We start from the raw sequence: 19,396 nt of genomic DNA, 5'->3' as shown, positions 1-19,396 counted from the left end.
AAGGGCTTGATTGTCCTATACTTGGCTCACTTTTATTACATACGAGGGGTGCTGAAAAGTTCTCAACCCGACCAACCAACTTCCTCAATTCCTGAGTGTTATTTTGTCACTGTAGATGAAAAGAGTCTTATCTTATTTCATTAAGTGCCAATTTGCAGAAACAAAATTCTCTGTTTTGACATTGTTTCAGATTGTTGATTGAACCACATCCACGTCATTCTCTTCCTGGTTGGGCTGAGAGCTTTTCAGCACACCCTGGCAGTGTGAAGAGTCAGTCTCTGGTAACCAGAGCTGGGACTGTGATGTCATAGTGCCTCATTCCACCAATAAAAGTCAACCTCATCAGTGATGTCACAATGGCTTGATTGTCCTATACTTGGCTCTTGCAGTTTGAAGACTTTCAGTCTCTGGTAACCAGAGCTGAGATTAAGATGTCATAATGCCTCATTCCACCAATAAGAGCCAACCTCTTCAGTGATGTCACAAGGGCTTGATTGTCCTATACTTGGCTCACTTTTATTACATACGAGGGGTGCTGAAAAGTTCTCAACCCGACCAACCAACTTCCTCAATTCCTGAGTGTTATTTTGTCACTGTAGATGAAAAGAGTCTTATCTTATTTCATTAAGTGCCAATTTGCAGAAACAAAATTCTCTGTTTTGACATTGTTTCAGATTGTTGATTGAACCACATCCACGTCATTCTCTTCCTGGTTGGGCTGAGAGCTTTTCAGCACACCCTGGCAGTGTGAAGAGTCAGTCTCTGGTAACCAGAGCTGGGACTGTGATGTCATAATGCCTCATTCCACCAATAAAAGCCAACCTCATCAGTGATGTCACAAGGACTTGATTGTCCTATACTTGGCTCTTGCAGTTTGAAGACTTTCAGTCTCTGGTAACCAGAGCTGAAATTAAGATGTCATAATGCCTCATTCCACCAATAAGAGCCAACCTCTTCAGTGATGTCACAAGGGCTTGATTGTCCTATACTTGGCTCACTTTTATTACATACGAGGGGTGCTGAAAAGTTCTCAACCCGACCAACCAACTTCCTCAATTCCTGAGTGTTATTTTGTCACTGTAGATGAAAAGAGTCTTATCTTATTTCATTAAGTGCCAATTTGCAGAAACAAAATTCTCTGTTTTGACATTGTTTCAGATTGTTGATTGAACCACATCCACGTCATTCTCTTCCTGGTTGGGCTGAGAGCTTTTCAGCACACCCTGGCAGTGTGAAGAGTCAGTCTCTGGTAACCAGAGCTGGGACTGTGATGTCATAGTGCCTCATTCCACCAATAAAAGTCAACCTCATCAGTGATGTCACAATGGCTTGATTGTCCTATACTTGGCTCTTGCAGTTTGAAGACTTTCAGTCTCTGGTAACCAGAGCTGAGATTAAGATATCATAAAGCCTCATTCCACCAATAAGAGCCAACCTCTTCAGTGATGTCACAAGGGCTTGATTGTCCTATACTTGGCTCACTTTTATTACATACGAGGGGTGCTGAAAAGTTCTCAACCCGACCAACCAACTTCCTCAATTCCTGAGTGTTATTTTGTCACTGTAGATGAAAAGAGTCTTATCTTATTTCATTAAGTGCCAATTTGCAGAAACAAAATTCTCTGTTTTGACATTGTTTCAGATTGTTGATTGAACCACATCCACGTCATTCTCTTCCTGGTTGGGCTGAGAGCTTTTCAGCACACCCTGGCAGTGTGAAGAGTCAGTCTCTGGTAACCAGAGCTGGGACTGTGATGTCATAATGCCTCATTCCACCAATAAAAGCCAACCTCATCAGTGATGTCACAAGGACTTGATTGTCCTATACTTGGCTCTTGCAGTTTGAAGACTTTCAGTCTCTGGTAACCAGAGCTGAAATTAAGATGTCATAATGCCTCATTCCACCAATAAGAGCCAACCTCTTCAGTGATGTCACAAGGGCTTGATTGTCCTATACTTGGCTCACTTTTATTACATACGAGGGGTGCTGAAAAGTTCTCAACCCGACCAACCAACTTCCTCAATTCCTGAGTGTTATTTTGTCACTGTAGATGAAAAGAGTCTTATCTTATTTCATTAAGTGCCAATTTGCAGAAACAAAATTCTCTGTTTTGACATTGTTTCAGATTGTTGATTGAACCACATCCACGTCATTCTCTTCCTGGTTGGGCTGAGAGCTTTTCAGCACACCCTGGCAGTGTGAAGAGTCAGTCTCTGGTAACCAGAGCTGGGACTGTGATGTCATAGTGCCTCATTCCACCAATAAAAGTCAACCTCATCAGTGATGTCACAATGGCTTGATTGTCCTATACTTGGCTCTTGCAGTTTGAAGACTTTCAGTCTCTGGTAACCAGAGCTGAGATTAAGATGTCATAATGCCTCATTCCACCAATAAGAGCCAACCTCTTCAGTGATGTCACAAGGGCTTGATTGTCCTATACTTGGCTCACTTTTATTACATACGAGGGGTGCTGAAAAGTTCTCAACCCGACCAACCAACTTCCTCAATTCCTGAGTGTTATTTTGTCACTGTAGATGAAAAGAGTCTTATCTTATTTCATTAAGTGCCAATTTGCAGAAACAAAATTCTCTGTTTTGACATTGTTTCAGATTGTTGATTGAACCACATCCACGTCATTCTCTTCCTGGTTGGGCTGAGAGCTTTTCAGCACACCCTGGCAGTGTGAAGAGTCAGTCTCTGGTAACCAGAGCTGGGACTGTGATGTCATAGTGCCTCATTCCACCAATAAAAGTCAACCTCATCAGTGATGTCACAATGGCTTGATTGTCCTATACTTGGCTCTTGCAGTTTGAAGACTTTCAGTCTCTGGTAACCAGAGCTGAGATTAAGATATCATAAAGCCTCATTCCACCAATAAGAGCCAACCTCTTCAGTGATGTCACAAGGGCTTGATTGTCCTATACTTGGCTCACTTTTATTACATACGAGGGGTGCTGAAAAGTTCTCAACCCGACCAACCAACTTCCTCAATTCCTGAGTGTTATTTTGTCACTGTAGATGAAAAGAGTCTTATCTTATTTCATTAAGTGCCAATTTGCAGAAACAAAATTCTCTGTTTTGACATTGTTTCAGATTGTTGATTGAACCACATCCACGTCATTCTCTTCCTGGTTGGGCTGAGAGCTTTTCAGCACACCCTGGCAGTGTGAAGAGTCAGTCTCTGGTAACCAGAGCTGGGACTGTGATGTCATAGTGCCTCATTCCACCAATAAAAGTCAACCTCATCAGTGATGTCACAATGGCTTGATTGTCCTATACTTGGCTCTTGCAGTTTGAAGACTTTCAGTCTCTGGTAACCAGAGCTGAGATTAAGATATCATAAAGCCTCATTCCACCAATAAGAGCCAACCTCTTCAGTGATGTCACAAGGGCTTGATTGTCCTATACTTGGCTCACTTTTATTACATACGAGGGGTGCTGAAAAGTTCTCAACCCGACCAACCAACTTCCTCAATTCCTGAGTGTTATTTTGTCACTGTAGATGAAAAGAGTCTTATCTTATTTCATTAAGTGCCAATTTGCAGAAACAAAATTCTCTGTTTTGACATTGTTTCAGATTGTTGATTGAACCACATCCACGTCATTCTCTTCCTGGTTGGGCTGAGAGCTTTTCAGCACACCCTGGCAGTGTGAAGAGTCAGTCTCTGGTAACCAGAGCTGGGACTGTGATGTCATAGTGCCTCATTCCACCAATAAAAGTCAACCTCATCAGTGATGTCACAATGGCTTGATTGTCCTATACTTGGCTCTTGCAGTTTGAAGACTTTCAGTCTCTGGTAACCAGAGCTGAGATTAAGATGTCATAATGCCTCATTCCACCAATAAGAGCCAACCTCTTCAGTGATGTCACAAGGGCTTGATTGTCCTATACTTGGCTCACTTTTATTACATACGAGGGGTGCTGAAAAGTTCTCAACCCGACCAACCAACTTCCTCAATTCCTGAGTGTTATTTTGTCACTGTAGATGAAAAGAGTCTTATCTTATTTCATTAAGTGCCAATTTGCAGAAACAAAATTCTCTGTTTTGACATTGTTTCAGATTGTTGATTGAACCACATCCACGTCATTCTCTTCCTGGTTGGGCTGAGAGCTTTTCAGCACACCCTGGCAGTGTGAAGAGTCAGTCTCTGGTAACCAGAGCTGGGACTGTGATGTCATAGTGCCTCATTCCACCAATAAAAGTCAACCTCATCAGTGATGTCACAATGGCTTGATTGTCCTATACTTGGCTCTTGCAGTTTGAAGACTTTCAGTCTCTGGTAACCAGAGCTGAGATTAAGATATCATAAAGCCTCATTCCACCAATAAGAGCCAACCTCTTCAGTGATGTCACAAGGGCTTGATTGTCCTATACTTGGCTCACTTTTATTACATACGAGGGGTGCTGAAAAGTTCTCAACCCGACCAACCAACTTCCTCAATTCCTGAGTGTTATTTTGTCACTGTAGATGAAAAGAGTCTTATCTTATTTCATTAAGTGCCAATTTGCAGAAACAAAATTCTCTGTTTTGACATTGTTTCAGATTGTTGATTGAACCACATCCACGTCATTCTCTTCCTGGTTGGGCTGAGAGCTTTTCAGCACACCCTGGCAGTGTGAAGAGTCAGTCTCTGGTAACCAGAGCTGGGACTGTGATGTCATAATGCCTCATTCCACCAATAAAAGCCAACCTCATCAGTGATGTCACAAGGACTTGATTGTCCTATACTTGGCTCTTGCAGTTTGAAGACTTTCAGTCTCTGGTAACCAGAGCTGAAATTAAGATGTCATAATGCCTCATTCCACCAATAAGAGCCAACCTCTTCAGTGATGTCACAAGGGCTTGATTGTCCTATACTTGGCTCACTTTTATTACATACGAGGGGTGCTGAAAAGTTCTCAACCCGACCAACCAACTTCCTCAATTCCTGAGTGTTATTTTGTCACTGTAGATGAAAAGAGTCTTATCTTATTTCATTAAGTGCCAATTTGCAGAAACAAAATTCTCTGTTTTGACATTGTTTCAGATTGTTGATTGAACCACATCCACGTCATTCTCTTCCTGGTTGGGCTGAGAGCTTTTCAGCACACCCTGGCAGTGTGAAGAGTCAGTCTCTGGTAACCAGAGCTGGGACTGTGATGTCATAGTGCCTCATTCCACCAATAAAAGTCAACCTCATCAGTGATGTCACAATGGCTTGATTGTCCTATACTTGGCTCTTGCAGTTTGAAGACTTTCAGTCTCTGGTAACCAGAGCTGAGATTAAGATATCATAAAGCCTCATTCCACCAATAAGAGCCAACCTCTTCAGTGATGTCACAAGGGCTTGATTGTCCTATACTTGGCTCACTTTTATTACATACGAGGGGTGCTGAAAAGTTCTCAACCCGACCAACCAACTTCCTCAATTCCTGAGTGTTATTTTGTCACTGTAGATGAAAAGAGTCTTATCTTATTTCATTAAGTGCCAATTTGCAGAAACAAAATTCTCTGTTTTGACATTGTTTCAGATTGTTGATTGAACCACATCCACGTCATTCTCTTCCTGGTTGGGCTGAGAGCTTTTCAGCACACCCTGGCAGTGTGAAGAGTCAGTCTCTGGTAACCAGAGCTGGGACTGTGATGTCATAGTGCCTCATTCCACCAATAAAAGTCAACCTCATCAGTGATGTCACAATGGCTTGATTGTCCTATACTTGGCTCTTGCAGTTTGAAGACTTTCAGTCTCTGGTAACCAGAGCTGAGATTAAGATATCATAAAGCCTCATTCCACCAATAAGAGCCAACCTCTTCAGTGATGTCACAAGGGCTTGATTGTCCTATACTTGGCTCACTTTTATTACATACGAGGGGTGCTGAAAAGTTCTCAACCCGACCAACCAACTTCCTCAATTCCTGAGTGTTATTTTGTCACTGTAGATGAAAAGAGTCTTATCTTATTTCATTAAGTGCCAATTTGCAGAAACAAAATTCTCTGTTTTGACATTGTTTCAGATTGTTGATTGAACCACATCCACGTCATTCTCTTCCTGGTTGGGCTGAGAGCTTTTCAGCACACCCTGGCAGTGTGAAGAGTCAGTCTCTGGTAACCAGAGCTGGGACTGTGATGTCATAATGCCTCATTCCACCAATAAAAGCCAACCTCATCAGTGATGTCACAAGGACTTGATTGTCCTATACTTGGCTCTTGCAGTTTGAAGACTTTCAGTCTCTGGTAACCAGAGCTGAAATTAAGATGTCATAATGCCTCATTCCACCAATAAGAGCCAACCTCTTCAGTGATGTCACAAGGGCTTGATTGTCCTATACTTGGCTCACTTTTATTACATACGAGGGGTGCTGAAAAGTTCTCAACCCGACCAACCAACTTCCTCAATTCCTGAGTGTTATTTTGTCACTGTAGATGAAAAGAGTCTTATCTTATTTCATTAAGTGCCAATTTGCAGAAACAAAATTCTCTGTTTTGACATTGTTTCAGATTGTTGATTGAACCACATCCACGTCATTCTCTTCCTGGTTGGGCTGAGAGCTTTTCAGCACACCCTGGCAGTGTGAAGAGTCAGTCTCTGGTAACCAGAGCTGGGACTGTGATGTCATAGTGCCTCATTCCACCAATAAAAGTCAACCTCATCAGTGATGTCACAATGGCTTGATTGTCCTATACTTGGCTCTTGCAGTTTGAAGACTTTCAGTCTCTGGTAACCAGAGCTGAGATTAAGATGTCATAATGCCTCATTCCACCAATAAGAGCCAACCTCTTCAGTGATGTCACAAGGGCTTGATTGTCCTATACTTGGCTCACTTTTATTACATACGAGGGGTGCTGAAAAGTTCTCAACCCGACCAACCAACTTCCTCAATTCCTGAGTGTTATTTTGTCACTGTAGATGAAAAGAGTCTTATCTTATTTCATTAAGTGCCAATTTGCAGAAACAAAATTCTCTGTTTTGACATTGTTTCAGATTGTTGATTGAACCACATCCACGTCATTCTCTTCCTGGTTGGGCTGAGAGCTTTTCAGCACACCCTGGCAGTGTGAAGAGTCAGTCTCTGGTAACCAGAGCTGGGACTGTGATGTCATAATGCCTCATTCCACCAATAAAAGCCAACCTCATCAGTGATGTCACAAGGACTTGATTGTCCTATACTTGGCTCTTGCAGTTTGAAGACTTTCAGTCTCTGGTAACCAGAGCTGAAATTAAGATGTCATAATGCCTCATTCCACCAATAAGAGCCAACCTCTTCAGTGATGTCACAAGGGCTTGATTGTCCTATACTTGGCTCACTTTTATTACATACGAGGGGTGCTGAAAAGTTCTCAACCCGACCAACCAACTTCCTCAATTCCTGAGTGTTATTTTGTCACTGTAGATGAAAAGAGTCTTATCTTATTTCATTAAGTGCCAATTTGCAGAAACAAAATTCTCTGTTTTGACATTGTTTCAGATTGTTGATTGAACCACATCCACGTCATTCTCTTCCTGGTTGGGCTGAGAGCTTTTCAGCACACCCTGGCAGTGTGAAGAGTCAGTCTCTGGTAACCAGAGCTGGGACTGTGATGTCATAGTGCCTCATTCCACCAATAAAAGTCAACCTCATCAGTGATGTCACAATGGCTTGATTGTCCTATACTTGGCTCTTGCAGTTTGAAGACTTTCAGTCTCTGGTAACCAGAGCTGAGATTAAGATATCATAAAGCCTCATTCCACCAATAAGAGCCAACCTCTTCAGTGATGTCACAAGGGCTTGATTGTCCTATACTTGGCTCACTTTTATTACATACGAGGGGTGCTGAAAAGTTCTCAACCCGACCAACCAACTTCCTCAATTCCTGAGTGTTATTTTGTCACTGTAGATGAAAAGAGTCTTATCTTATTTCATTAAGTGCCAATTTGCAGAAACAAAATTCTCTGTTTTGACATTGTTTCAGATTGTTGATTGAACCACATCCACGTCATTCTCTTCCTGGTTGGGCTGAGAGCTTTTCAGCACACCCTGGCAGTGTGAAGAGTCAGTCTCTGGTAACCAGAGCTGGGACTGTGATGTCATAATGCCTCATTCCACCAATAAAAGCCAACCTCATCAGTGATGTCACAAGGACTTGATTGTCCTATACTTGGCTCTTGCAGTTTGAAGACTTTCAGTCTCTGGTAACCAGAGCTGAAATTAAGATGTCATAATGCCTCATTCCACCAATAAGAGCCAACCTCTTCAGTGATGTCACAAGGGCTTGATTGTCCTATACTTGGCTCACTTTTATTACATACGAGGGGTGCTGAAAAGTTCTCAACCCGACCAACCAACTTCCTCAATTCCTGAGTGTTATTTTGTCACTGTAGATGAAAAGAGTCTTATCTTATTTCATTAAGTGCCAATTTGCAGAAACAAAATTCTCTGTTTTGACATTGTTTCAGATTGTTGATTGAACCACATCCACGTCATTCTCTTCCTGGTTGGGCTGAGAGCTTTTCAGCACACCCTGGCAGTGTGAAGAGTCAGTCTCTGGTAACCAGAGCTGGGACTGTGATGTCATAGTGCCTCATTCCACCAATAAAAGTCAACCTCATCAGTGATGTCACAATGGCTTGATTGTCCTATACTTGGCTCTTGCAGTTTGAAGACTTTCAGTCTCTGGTAACCAGAGCTGAGATTAAGATGTCATAATGCCTCATTCCACCAATAAGAGCCAACCTCTTCAGTGATGTCACAAGGGCTTGATTGTCCTATACTTGGCTCACTTTTATTACATACGAGGGGTGCTGAAAAGTTCTCAACCCGACCAACCAACTTCCTCAATTCCTGAGTGTTATTTTGTCACTGTAGATGAAAAGAGTCTTATCTTATTTCATTAAGTGCCAATTTGCAGAAACAAAATTCTCTGTTTTGACATTGTTTCAGATTGTTGATTGAACCACATCCACGTCATTCTCTTCCTGGTTGGGCTGAGAGCTTTTCAGCACACCCTGGCAGTGTGAAGAGTCAGTCTCTGGTAACCAGAGCTGGGACTGTGATGTCATAGTGCCTCATTCCACCAATAAAAGTCAACCTCATCAGTGATGTCACAATGGCTTGATTGTCCTATACTTGGCTCTTGCAGTTTGAAGACTTTCAGTCTCTGGTAACCAGAGCTGAGATTAAGATATCATAAAGCCTCATTCCACCAATAAGAGCCAACCTCTTCAGTGATGTCACAAGGGCTTGATTGTCCTATACTTGGCTCACTTTTATTACATACGAGGGGTGCTGAAAAGTTCTCAACCCGACCAACCAACTTCCTCAATTCCTGAGTGTTATTTTGTCACTGTAGATGAAAAGAGTCTTATCTTATTTCATTAAGTGCCAATTTGCAGAAACAAAATTCTCTGTTTTGACATTGTTTCAGATCGTTGAATGGACCACATCCACGTCATTCTCTTCTTGGTTGGGCTGAGAACCTTTCAGCACACCCTCGTACAACAGCGTGGATCTGAGCATCCTCTTTTTGTTTTGTTTCTGCGTTCTCTGCAAGAGTCCCTTCTACTGCTATCGGTTTGTGTAGGAAGTCCTGGAAAGTTCAAATGATCCACCAGGAACATCGCCCAGGCAGCCAGAACCCATCCATTCTTCTCGGCTCCTCATTCTTGTCATCACAATGTATTGCATACCTGGGTGAATCTCTAACCATCACATAGCTAATGCCAGTCTACTATAAATTATGTTACGCCTCTGTGCTCTACTTCCCCCAGCATTTGGCACATGGACAAGTATAGCATCTATTCTTTCCTGCCCTTCTCTTGTTGCCTGAATGAATGCCCTTTGGTTTCAAGTAGATATAATCACCCTTTAGCTTAACCAGTGTACGGCCTTTATCTGCCGTCATGTTTCTACGTTAAGTAGAGAGATGGGGCCCAGAAGGTTCTATGTATATTTGAGACCGTGCTTTCGTGAATGTACATGTTGGAGGTGAAATCATGTCTTTACAAGAAGTTCCTAGACAGAATGTTATCATTCCAGGCAGCCAAACTGAACACATGGCTCGTAAAACCCATTCTCGAGGCCACTTCTTACGCCGACTTCAGAAAATCACTGAAGACCCCTCTCTTTAACAAATTCTAATTCCCAATTCTTGCCCAGTCCCCCTCAGCTATCCTCATCCCATTCCCCAATTCTCTTGACTTTAGATTAACTCATCCTTCTTCCCATTTGTAAAGGTATTCCACCCAAATTGTTTTCCCCTGCACCCCAATCTCTGACTAGATACTTCCTTTTGATTCAAACCATCTTGGTTCTCTTCCATTTGCATTTTGTATCCCAGAAAGTACTTTTTCTGTTCCCCTTACATCTCATACACTCATTGTATGTATCTCGTTGTAAACATCTCTTACTTCTTGTTGTAAACATCTCTTACTCTCATTGTATATAACTTGTAAACCGCTTTGAACTTATGGTATAGCGGTATATAAGAAATAACATTATTATTAGTAGTAGTATTTCAGTCATTTTTACCAGCGCGTCTCCCTCTCTTTAGTGACTCTGGAGATTCAGAAAGTCTGGGGAGGTTGCTCCATATATTCTTGGGGTTGCAGTTAAACTGAGGTTCAAATTTTGAAACGCTAATTACAAGTGGCGACTTCAAATGTGAATAAGTGAATATGCACCTTTAAATATAAATTCATGTAATTACAAATTGGAGTATTACACTGCACCACTGCAAATATTAACTGTAACGACTAGTAACGAACTTCCAGATTCAATTTAAAGATTAGTCACAGCGCCAGATCTACCTACAACACCGCAAATTGACACTGCCGATCGAGGCCGAACAAGTACGAAGAAATACCGCAAAGTATACAATTACGATTCAGTATGAAATAAAGTTGTGAATAATAGTAATAACATAATATGGACTATCAATATATTTTGAACACAATTTTAATTAATGCGTTTGAAATCTATCAACACCCTGTGTTTTTAATTTTTGCGGATTCTCATTAGAAAATGTCGCATTTCCACACAATTCTTTCGCAGGCTGGATGTGATCCGCGGGTCGTGCTTTGGAGACCCCTGATCTAGAATAATGGCCTAGATGTGCACACAGGTATGACAGAATATAAACAAAGCTATTATTACTATTAAAATGCAAAAATTCTGCCTAAGCACCATTCTGCAGAAACCCACTTAACTTACAGAGCGTGTATTTGGAAGTAGCGCATATGCAGGGATAGGGCAAAGGTGAGACTTCTGCTTAAGAATGGAACTTACAGACAGACATCATAGAAAATCTGGAATCCATGACTTGATTGTGACTCAAAGGACTCTGGGAAATCATCCATGGCAAGCTGATAGAGCAGGAAGGAGGGCAGATGGCAGTGAATATTTCAAATTTTGGTAGCTTTTGCCTACTCACAAACATGAGGCGACTTTACTCTCGGATATTACATTGATCTTATTATGAATTTGAAAAATTATTGTAAACTTCTAGTACACCCTCGCCCATATTTGAATTTTACAAAGCACCACAGATGAAAATTTCAAGAGATGCCAGACCTTAGCTAAATAACCACAGTCTAGTTGTAAATTAGACACATTTGATCAACAGAAGTCTAAAACAATTAGGATTAATGAAGGTAAGTTTAAAAAGCAGCAGATCTTTGGTTCAACTCAGATGAGTTCATTTCAGTTCGAGCTGATTCTCAGCAGATTACTGGAATCAAATTTTGGAAAAAAACAACACCATATTTTTGGAATTCATTGAATGCAATTACCTTTTTCACAAATTCTGGATAGTAACTAAGGCTAAGTGAAACCCTGGGGACAGCAGGAGAAAGAGCAGGCATTGCCAACATGTCGAGTTTTCCATTGCTTGTAACTTTCTTAAAATAAATTATAGAAGAATAAATGTTCGCAATGAAGTTTAAGAATATCCAAGAAACTATGGAACTATCAACCCATGCCAAGTTTTGTACGAGTTGGCAAAGTGGTACTAGAGTATTGTGTTCAGTTCTGGTCTCCTTATCTCAAGAAAGATAGAGCAGCACTAGAAAAGGTTCCAAGAAGAGCGACCAAGATGGTAAAGGGGATGGAACTCCTCTCGTATAAGGAAAGACTAAAACGGTTAGGGCTCTTCAGCTTGGAAAAGAGACGGCTGAGGGGACATAGGATTGAAGTCTACAGAATCCTGAATGGAGTAGAAGGGGTACAAGTGGATCGATTTTTCACTCCGTCAAAAATTACAAAGACTAGAGGACACTAGATGAAGTTACAGGGAAATACTTTTAAAACCAATAGGAGGAAATATTTTTTCACTCGGAGAATAGTTAAGCTCTGGAACGCATTGCCAGAGGTTGTGGTAAGAGCGGATAACGTAGCTGGTTTTAAGAAAGGATTTGACAAGTTCCTGGAGAAAAAGTCCATAGTCTGTTATTGAGAAAGACATCGGGGAAGCCACTGCTTGCCCTGGATCGGTAGCATGGAATGTTACTACTCTTTGGGTTTTTGCCAGGTACTAATGACCTGGATTGGTCGCTATGAAGACAGGCTGCTGGGCTTGATGGACCATTGGTCTGACCCAGTAAGGCTATTCTTATGCCCTTACTATGATAACAATGATACTTTTCTTGCTCGTCTTGATGTCTTGATGCTTGGAGGTTCATGGATACCTTGTATTCTGAGACGCAAGCTAATTTTCAAAAGGAAACTCTCTGGAAGGGCTAATTTTCAAAAGGAATCACGCAGGAGAGCTGATTTCCAGAAGGAAAATTCTAAAGCAGGTTGGTACTGCAGGGTTAAGAAACTGTAGGATTTAAACACGCAGCGGTCTTGCCACCATGTCTTTTTCTACATGAGAAAATTTAACAAAGTGTGTTCAGCTTGCGTACTTCTTCCCAGTCCCCCACATGGGTACGTTGGAGCCAAAATTCAGAAACTTTTTTTCGCAGATTAATGGGCGAATACCCAAGAAATGCCTTTGAAAATTGCTCTCGGAGGGCCTGTAAAAGCAAAGTAGAATGCCAACAGAAGGATCTTCTGCCTCTTGAAGCTGCCGCAGACCCTACCAAATCACTAAGGTACTTTCTGCTTTTCTCCAGCCTGTTTTAAATTGTATTGCCTCAGCTGAATTCCACCCTCTTCCTGAACCTGGGCATCTTGCTTCCCTATTATTACCAACCACTGATTGTGTGATTCTTCCGAAACTTGTTCAGCCTCCTTGTACTCAATCTTCCACCGTTGAACCTTTAGTGAAGGAACATTCTATTGGAATTATTTTGAGAACTGATACGTAAAACATTATTTTTTTATTTTGATTTCTGGGGAAGTCCAGGGATCAGAATTAATTTTTCCAGAAAAAGTCGACACATCAGACTGAATATTGCAGCTGTCTGGAAAGTTCTGGCGCTGACCACCTTATCCAGATATTAAATGCTAACCACTATCCAGATAGATGTGATGAATATCCAAATATCTGACCACTGTGTTCATTAAAACCACTGAATATTGACCCGTCACATGTTTAATTTAAAATGCATGTATAGTTTGCTTTTATGCCAGAAGTATTTAAGGCTGAAAAATTTGCGGCTGTACTCACTCGAGGAACGTAGGGAGAGAGGAGACATGATCGAGACGTTTAAGTATATTGCCGGTAGTATCGAGATGGAAGAAGAGATTCTCTTTCTCAAAGGACCCTCAGCCACGAGAGGGCATCCGCTCAAACTCAGGGGCGGGAAATTTCATGGCGACACCAGGAAATATTTCTTCACCGAGAGAGTGGTTGATCCTTGGAACGAGCTCCCGGTGCAGGTGATCGAGGCAAACAGCGTGCAAGAATTTAAGAGCAAATGGGATGCCCATGTGGGATCCCTTAGAGGGTTAAGCCAAGGGAACCTGTCATCAGGAGTGGGATCCCTAGGATAGTAGACTTGGGGGTGGGTCAGTAGAGTGGGCAGACCTGATGGGCTATGGCCCTTATCTGCCGTCATCTTCTATGTTTCTAAGGTAGATTACAAGCATGATTTAAAAATACATTCAAAGCTATACTCCATCACTAACTGACTTCACACTATCCACATCCGAGGTCAAGCTATACAAACATAATATCAACCAACTAGTAACATAGTAACATCCAGTCTGCCCATCCCTACCCACTCTTTAAATTACTGATTTAATTTAAATTTTCCTTCTTTTTAGCTATTGCTGGGCCAGAACCTAAAGCTCTGCCCGGTAGTGTGCTTAGGTTCCATCTACTGAAGTCTCCATCAAAGCTCACTCCAGCCCACCCAAACCATCCCAGCCATCGAAGCCCTCCCCAGCCCATCCTCAACCAAACGGCCTAAACGGACATAGACTGTGCAAGTCTGCCCAGTACTGGCCTTCATTTTTTCTGATTCTAGATCCTCTGTGTTCATCCCATGCTTTTTTGAACTCCGTCACCGGTTTCATCTCCACTACCTCCCTCGGGAGCGCATTCCAGGCATCCACCACCCTCTCCGTAAAGAAGAATTTCCTTACATTGCTCTTGAGTCTACCACCCCTCAGCCTCAAATTATGCCCTCTGGTTTTACCATTTTCCTTTCTCTGGAAAAGACTGTTCTATGTTAATACCGTTCAAGTATTTGAACGTCCGAATCATATCTCCCCTGTCCCTCCTTTCCTCTAGGGTATACATATTCTGGGCTTCCAGTCTTTTGGCACAAACCTTCTACCATTTTTGTCACCGTCCTCTGGACCGCTTCAAGTCTTCTTATGTCCTTCGCCAGATATGGTTTCCAAAACTAGGTACAGCATTTCCAATAATTCTCAAAGAATAGTATTAATGATTGTTTTGGGTGAACAAGAAAGTCTTCCCCCACCAAAAAAAGACTTGTATATCCTTTCCATTTAAAGTAAAGAAGAATTATCCTATAAACTCGCCATCCCTCAGGTTCAACAATGGGATATTGCCTGATAACCAGACGTCTGCTATGAAAGCATCTGTTTTCTATAAAAGTAGATCTTATGCCAGGAAAACAGTGTATTTTTACATCTACATGGCTTGCAGACAATGACATTTGCGCTTCCTATGTATATCCCATCAGGATGTAAGGTTGCGAAGCGCCTTGGTGTGAGTTTGCTTCTTGCATTCCAGCAGCTTCAACATCGTTGACCTTGAAGGGTCTTGTTACTTTAGATCACAGGCAATAATAAACAGGAATTTCTAGGACTCCCCGGGATCTATTTTTGGGATACAGAATTCTTTCAACTCAGACACGGAGTGATATTTCAACCTGCCTCTATGGCTGGGCATATTAAAAGTGTTTTTTGATAGCAGCCTAAATACCCAGATAGTGCATGTCCCAATAAGACACTTTTAGGTTGATCTTATTACAGCACTGAAGGTATTTTGGGACAGAGATGAGAAGGAAGATTGCTGTCTTGGGAATGAGTGACCTCTACTGTACTGGATGTATGAATAGTAAGAAGGGAATGCAGTTACCTAGGTAACCACACTACCTGGCAATGCATTTGAAGACTAGCTCAATACAGAATGAGGAAATGCTTATTTCATGAGAAAAACAAAGTTAAGTGCAAAATCTTACCCAATGGTTACATAGTTTGCCATGTTTTCTACAGACATCTCTGTATTTCCATTAGCCCTCTTCTGGGCTGGATGGACCATTGGTCTGACCCTGTAAGGCTATTCTTATGTTCTTTATGCTAGATAGGCAGGTTTAAAATGAGGGGAGGGTCATTTCATAGGATCAAACATAGTATCAAAGATAAAGATCATATGGCCTATCCAGTCTGTCCATCTATACCATCTACTGACTCTTCCTTTCTCCCAAGCTCTCTTGAACTCGTATACAATTTCCATCTCCATCACCTCCGCTGGGAGGCTGTTCCACGGATCCACCACCCTTTTCATGAAAAAGTATTTCTTTAAATTATTCCTGAGCAGTGGTGTAGCGAGGGTGAATGGTGCCCGGGGCGCCCTTCCCCATCCTTTATCCGCCTCCCCCCCGCTCTTTCTGACCTCATTTGCAGCGAGCACGCCCCTTCCTTCTTCCCTATATCTCTTTAATTTTCACAGCACGAGCGGCATTACGAACTTGTGTTGGCTCTCCCTCTGATGTCACTTCCTAGGGCGTGACCCGGAAGTGACGTCAGAGAGCCAATGCGGACAGCCTGGCGGTGGGGGGGGGGGGGGTCAGGAAGGAGCGGGGTTGGAGAGGATGACGGGTGCTGGCACCCCCATCATGACAGTGCTTGGGGCAGATCGCCCCCTGCCCCCCTTATTACTCCACTGCTCCTGTCTGCCCCCTTTCACCTTCACCTGTGCCCCCTAATTCCAAAGCTCATTTCAATTGAAAGAGACTTGCTCCTGCGCATTTATGCCGTGGAGGTATTTAAACATTACTAAAAAGATGTGCTGAGAGTCGAGTCAGTTCAACGAATGGCCACCAGGATGGTCTCGGGGTTCAAAGATCTCCCGTATGAGGAAAGGCTGAACAGATTGCAGCTATACTCACTCGAGGAACGTAGAGAGAGAGAGGAGACATGATAGAGACGTTTAAATATATCACGGGCCGCTTCAAGGTAGAAGATGATATCTTCTTTCTTAAAGGTCCCTCGGCCACAAGAGGGCATCCGCTGAAAATCAGGGGTGGGAAATTTCATGGCGACACCAGGAAGTTCTTCTTCACCGAAAGGGTGGTTGATCATTGGAATGAACTTCCACTTCAGGTGATTGAGGCCAGCAGCGTGCCAGATTTTAAAAGGAAATGGGATACACATGTGGGATCTCTAGGGGGTAAAATCAAGGGGAGTGGATCATTAGAGTGGGCAAACTTGATGGGCTATGTCCTTTTTCTGCCGTCATCTTCTATGTTTCTATGTTTCTATCTTCCATCTGCCACATTTCTTCCAGTTTACATATTGGAGAGAATTGAATACAAGGTGCTGAAAATTCAGATCACTAACCCCCAAATGCTATAAAGTTTCAAGTTTCAAGTTGATTAAAAGCTTTACAACTTTCAGGGGAGGAAAATATACAATCCATAATCGAGGTACATGACATACACTACAAAAGGGAAAAAGAGAAAAAAAACTCAATAATTGATAGAAAAAGAGACAAATAAGGGGTTAAAGAACAGGGAGGGAAAGGTCAAAGTATCAGAGAATACAGAAATACAGAATAAGAAACCAATCAGTCCAAGGCATCTTTAAAAAGAAAGCACTTTAACTTGCTCTTAAATCTGCCTAGAAGACGTTCTTCTCTGAGGTGAATGGGCTTCGGTGGTGCCGAACTTAATTGATTAATAAGCTTAATTGTCACCAATAATTGGTACTTAACACATAATTGAAGTTAATTAAATGTTAGGGCCAGAGACCTTACCATAATTGCCTTTATTTTTTAAAAACATGCATGTTTTTCAAGTTTCAAGTTTATTGATTTTTAATATACCGACCATCGACAAGCATCTAGCCGGTTTACAATACAATGATAGCATAGAAGTAAGAAAGTACTTATAAACAATAAAATTGGTAAAATAAGGGGAAGGTGGACATTAAAGACATTTTACGATGACAGACATGACGGTGAGGTTAGAAAGGAGCGGAGGGGAGTAAAGTTACAATATTAGTGGTGAAAGATGAAAAAAAAAAAAAGGGTTGATTAAGAAAGAAGGGGAGAGGGATACAACATGAGGGATGGGATCGCTTCATGGAAGCGGTTGGGTGACTGATGATAAAAAGTTCAAGTGCAGTGGAATGCGTCTTGAAATAAGAACGTTTTGAGTTTTGTCTTGAATTTATCGGTAAGTTTTTTCCAGACGAAGTTGAGATGGCAAGGCATAGAAACTTTCTTATAAAAGGAGGGTTTTAATATCTTTTGCTCAAGTTTCTCTTCTAACCCTTCAGTTAAGTAAGTCAATTACAATCCCTGGCCCTTTTTTTTATTTGTCTTCACAGGAAAGATGTCTCTGAGTCACCGGTGGAAAGAAAAGTGGCCAGTTTTCCTCCTCCTGCTTGGGTCTGCAGTAAGAGCTGTGCTTTCCAGTCACAGGACCATCCGTTTCCGACACTTCTTCGATTTCTTCTGCCTCTTCTATTCGGGCTTTGTGATGCTTGAAGCTCCCACTGCGGTCCGCAGCTGTCATTCGTGAAGCATTGTGTCTCAAAGAAATGCTGCTGTGTTTATCTTATGCTATTAGCTGGCTATAAAAATTTAAGTTCTGAATATCTCTTTCTTTTTTTTTTATATTGCATTTTGAACATTTTCATAGATATCTGTATGATCTGAGAAAGTGAAGCAAAGTTTGAATTAAAAAAACCATGCTCCATTTCACTGTCTTATCCGAGGTGCACTAAGAACTTTTTCTTTCTAAAGTTTGTTTGGGGTGTTCAGAATAAAAGGAGAGTGATCACTAGAACAAATCCATTTGGCTTTTGATTTTATTGTGGAATGAGAAACACTTATTTGTGAGGGGGGGGGGGGAAAAGCCCAGTAGACCTGGTAGATTTTGTGTAGAAAGTCTATGTAGGGTTTGCTTTGAAGAGAATTCATTTGCCAAATCTTGGCATATATTTTCCATTCACCAATCCCAGTTGCATAAATTTATTTCTTTATTTGATTTTTTTTTTAGCCTTTCCTCCCAAAAGAGCCCAGAACGAGTTACAGTTTAAAGTACAAATAGTGTACAGACATATAGCCATGCATGGGTTAAATGAGCTACGACAGATTCAAAAGAGGGTGAAGTGCACATTCCATATGGTGTCTGTTCAAGGATTGAGGATTATACATTGGGAGAGCTACTGGGTGAAAAGATGAGTTTGTAATGCTTTCCTGAAGGTCAATAGTCCGTCTTAAGAGCTCTTGGATAGCGGGAGTAGATTTCATAGTTTAGGCAAGACATATGAATAGATTCGTTTCCAAATGACAAATAACAACTGGGGGCAGTCTCTCCTTGTTCATTCTTGCTCTGCCCCTTAAGAACATAAGAGTTGCCATACTGGTCCATTAGGCCCAGTATCCTGTTTCCAACAGTGGCCAACCCAGGTCCCAAGTACCTGGCAGAAACCCAAAGAGTAGCAAACCCAAAGAGTAGAAACCCAAAGAGTAGACTGTGATGTCATAATGCCTCATTCCAAAAGTGCCTACGAACCTGCCTCACTGGTGATATCACAATGGCTTGATTGTCCTATACTTGGCTCACATAAGAACATAAGAATTGCCAAGCTGGGACAGATGACACGGGGGGGAAAAATCTGTCCTCGTCACATAGAAACATAGAAAAATGACGGCAGATAAGGGCCATAGCCCATCAAGTCTGCCCACTTCACAGACCCACCCCCCTGAGTCTGCTCTCCTGGAGATCCCTCTCCTAATGACCCATCCTTAACTCCACCCTCTTAAGGATCCCACATGGGCATCCCATTTAC

General features: G+C 41.9%; 1 protein-coding gene across 2 annotated transcripts in view; it reads left to right on the top strand.

The window, feature by feature from the left end:
* LOC117364374 (potassium voltage-gated channel subfamily A member 5-like) overlaps positions 1–18,369 on the top strand; it is a 72,434-nt gene extending 54,065 nt beyond the window's left edge. For both annotated transcript variants that reach the window (XM_033953509.1, XM_033953511.1), the window contains one exon: positions 17,927–18,369. The gene's annotated coding sequence lies outside the window, so the exon portion shown is untranslated. The remainder of the gene's footprint in view (positions 1–17,926) is intronic.
* The last annotated feature ends 1,027 nt before the right edge of the window (positions 18,370–19,396 follow it).

The sequence above is a fragment of the Geotrypetes seraphini genome, chromosome 7, assembly GCF_902459505.1.
Source record: "Geotrypetes seraphini chromosome 7, aGeoSer1.1, whole genome shotgun sequence".
Taxonomy (NCBI): domain Eukaryota; kingdom Metazoa; phylum Chordata; class Amphibia; order Gymnophiona; family Dermophiidae; genus Geotrypetes; species Geotrypetes seraphini.
This window is presented reverse-complemented; position numbering and strand designations above follow the sequence as displayed.